Below are 3899 nucleotides of genomic sequence, written 5' to 3'. Positions count from 1 at the left end.
GCCTGCCTGATCGCACCTAACCACCTCTGCCTGCCTGATGCCTCTAATTGTTCCCCTGCCAACCTGATCGCCCCTAACCGCCTCTGCCTGCTATACTGACCACCACTTAACTGTCCTCCCCTGCCAGCCTGATTGCCTCCTAACTGCTCCCTCCTGCCAGCCTGATCGCCCCTAACCACCTCTGCCTCGGCCTCTGCCACTGTAGCTTTGTCACTGTGCCCGAGGTGCCACCGCTGGGGAGGGACCGAGCTGGCGTGACCGAGGCCAGCCCGGCCCCAGACGCCACACCAGGATGCCAGGAAGGCCGGGCCGCAGAGCTGAGGCCAGCGGCTGCCCGCTTCACCGTCCAGACCTCGCCCAGCCTCCAGCCACCCACCTGCCCAGAGGAGGCTGGGCGGGTGGCAGGACCCTCGAGGCCAGAGGGCTAAGGAGTGTGACTGGACGCTGGCAACCATAAACACGTTAGTGTGAATTAGCTTGCTCTGGGCCATCCTGAGCGTCTGGCTCTGGGCCCTGCCAGGAGAACGGTGACTGGTAGCTGCCGCCTAGAAGGTACCACCAGCCTTTCCTGCGTCCCTGCTGGGCGCCGGGTGCCCAGGCTTCCTGTGCGCTCACTCACATCGCTCCCCGACGACCCATGGAAGGAGGTGCTCATCTTATACCCACTTCACAGATGGGCCCAGAGAGGTGGGGTGAGCCGCCCGGGCCACACAGCGGGTCAGTGGTGGAGCTCGGATGCCGCCCGCGGCTGGCTTTGGCCCCAGGCTCCTGCCCACCCGGTCACGGTGCCGCGTCCTGTCTCGCGGTGTCTCCTGATGCCGGCATCGTTTCTCTCCCCCGGGCTGAAGCTGGCAAGCTCTTACCCTCGCTGACATGTGCTGAACCCCACCCCCCCCAAAATCAATCCTGCACACCACCCTCACTGCGCACCCCCAGGTGTCCGCCAGGGGGCAGGACGTGAAGCTGCCTTGTAGACTCCTACTCCTCCTGCAAAACCCAGCTGTAAAGGCCCTTCCTTGGGGACGGCCCTCTGGCTCGGCTCCCAGAATCCACGGTGACCCCCCACTCCGTGGTCCACAGGCACAGGGCTGTGCGGGGGCCGCTGGCAGCCTGGGTTCCTGGGGACCCTCAGGTCCCCCCAGGCTTCCCCCAGAGGAAGGGCCTGGGTGGGTGGGCTCTGAGCGCTGGGGTGGGGGCCTGGCTGCCACCCCTGGGGCCATGGGCCTCCGTTTCTCCAGCTCCAATGAGGTCCTGACGCTGGCCCCACCCAGGGCTTCTGCCTGAGTGTCTGGGAGGCCCTGTCCTCACCCAGGCGCCCACTCGGCCCCAGAGCCCTCTGACCGCCCCCTGCCAGGACGCCAGGCAGCCCGCGAGGCCGGAGCTGCTGGGCCGCGTGGCGGAGGGCGTGAGCGGGGGGCAGACCAGTCTACATGGCGGCCGAGGGGCAGGGCCGGCTTCCCGTGTTTTCACTCTGGACTCTAAATTTAGATCCCGGGAAACCAGAGCCCAGCGGCCTCCGATCGGAGACCCCGGGGCACGAAACAGAGGCGCCCGTGTGTCAGAGCCCGTCCCCGCCGCCCCGGCTCGAACACAAACACTCGCGTTTTGTTCCAGGGGCGAAGGAAAAAGTCTTCCCGTCCTCCCCACACCCAGCGGCCAGGCGTGGGGCGCCGCACGTGGGGGAGCGGGGAGCGCTCACACCAGAGGGGCGTCCCCACCTCTGAGGGGGGGCAGGGGGCACCGGTCACAGAGCCGGCCCCTTCGCTGCGCAGAGCGGAACTGGGGCTGGGCGAGGGGAGCACTGTCCCAGGGAGTCCACCCGGACGCCTGCTGTCCTGGCTGAATAGTGTCCCCTGAGATGTGTGTCCACCCGACCCCCAGACTGTGAGCGTCCGTGGACACAGGGCCCTCGTCACGGAGGCTGAGGAGGGGGTGACCCAGTTATCCCCGACCAATGACGAGTGTCCCCGTAAGAGACAGAAGATGCGCCACACGCCCAGAGGGTCCTGGGCCCCCCAAAGCTGCAGGAGGCAGGGGGACCCTCCCCAAAGCCTCCGGAGGGAGCGCGGCCCCCCGACACTTAGAGGTCAGCCTCCTGGCTTCCAGACCTGGGGAGCATGCGGCTGCTGTGTAAGACCCCGTGGGGGACCCCGGGACTCTGGGACAGCCCAGGAGACCAACACCCCACTGCCCGATGCCAGGCAGAGCCACCCCGAGGCACCGGCTCCTTCACTCATTCGTTCACCCGGCAACCACCAGGGCTGACCGGCGGGGGCACTGGGCCACCCCTGGCTCCTATGGCCCTTGGGGCCCACGTGGCCTCCCAGGGGGCTCCCGGCTCCAGAGGAGACACAGCGGACGGCACTCAGGCCCCGGCGCCCGACGCCCCGCTGTTGGGTCCGCCCCCCGCGCCTGAGCAGCTGGTCTGGCTCCTGGGCGGCCCCGGCACGCAGATCAGAAATGGCCCGGCCGGTGACCCTGGCCCTGTCCGGGGTCCTTACCACCCAGTGGGTAGGAGCCCCCCGTCTCTCAGGGCTGGGCAGGGGGGAGGTGCCCGTTTGCACGTGGGGTGGGGGGACGGGGGGGACGCAGCCGGGACACAGGAAGCCGATGCACAACAACTGCATCGCCACAGATGCCACTGGCCCGGAGCCCCCGAGACGCGCCAGGAACACAGCCCATAACTCAAGCCGCGGGGGGCACCGGACAGCTGCAGGGGCAGCCGCCGCGATGAATGGGAGCTGTTTGCCCCCGAGCCCGGGTGTCAGGGGCCCGGGCGGCCCAGGGCCCGGCGGGAACAATGGCCAGGCCAGGGCCCACGGTGGCCGAGGCTGGGGCTGCAGCTGACGGCGAGGCCTGGGGCACCGGTGCCAAGCCGGGCACAAAGGGGCCGTTTTCCTGGCCGGCGGGCGGATGTTTGCACAGGTGTGGGAGTGGGCGCGCCGCCGTGCCGAGGGCGGGGGCCGGGGGCCTCGCTGCCCGCAGCTCCAGGAGCCGCGAGGAGGTGGGGGCGGCGCCAAGCCCGGCCGAGCCTCAGCCTTCACCCACGTGCTTCCGGCCCTGGGAGCCCTTCGCCCCTCACCAGGGCTGGTGCCCCCTCTGCCCACCACAGGCCAGCTCGCTGCCGAGGGCGAATCCCCCACCAATCCTGCCGGGCTGCCACCCTGGACCTGAGGGGCATAGACCTATGGGAGGGAGGCCGCCAGGGCCAGAACCAGGGCCGTGCCCACCCAGAGCTGGGTCAGCATGCCCTCCCCTTCCCTGAGCGGCCTGGCACGTTGGAAGCTTCCAGAAAACACACGGTCTCGACCAATGTCAGGAGCCCTGTCTGGGAGCCGGGCCTCGTGGGTGGGGAGCTGGGAGCAGCAAAGGCACGTGCCTGCCCGGAACCAAGGGGGCCTCTGCCCCCGACCATCTGAGAGGGGTGCCCGCTGTGGGGGACGGTGGGGAGCCCTGGAGAGAGGGGGCCCTCCTTCTCGGAAGGAGAAACACGCGGGGCTGGCACAGGCCCTGCCCCTGCCCCTGCCCAGTGCCCCTTGGACCTGTGCTGTCCCCAAGGCCCGGGCCCACCTCCCGCAGGCTGCCACCCTCTCGTCTCCCTGTTCCCAGCAGGCCTGGGTGCCCCCCAGCTCAGGGGCTCCCGCTTTGCCACTCACCTCCTAGGCCGCGAGCTCACGCAGCCCCGAGCGCTGTGCCCGGGGAAGGGGAGTGGGAGACCCGGCGGCACGCCTGAAGTCACCGCTAGGTGGCCGCACGACTTGGCTCTCACACACCAGCCCTGAGCAAGAGGCGTATCTTACATTCCGGCTGGGAGTCCCCGTGGGTGAGGAATCGAAGCCTTCCGAACCTCCAACCCCAGTGCACAAGGGGCATCATGCTCTCTGTTTTTTCCCAGGTCC

At 69.2% G+C, this 3899-nt stretch overlaps 1 protein-coding gene across 1 annotated transcript in view; it reads right to left on the bottom strand.

Annotated features, from left to right (window-relative positions):
* Positions 1-3899, bottom strand: part of KCNQ1 (potassium voltage-gated channel subfamily Q member 1) — a 16900-nt gene that overhangs the window by 6918 nt on the left and 6083 nt on the right. The gene's annotated exons all lie outside the window — the stretch shown is intronic.

This window comes from Myotis lucifugus, unplaced genomic scaffold, assembly GCF_000147115.1.
Source record: "Myotis lucifugus unplaced genomic scaffold, Myoluc2.0 scaffold_1290, whole genome shotgun sequence".
Lineage (NCBI taxonomy): Eukaryota > Metazoa > Chordata > Mammalia > Chiroptera > Vespertilionidae > Myotis > Myotis lucifugus.
This window is presented reverse-complemented; position numbering and strand designations above follow the sequence as displayed.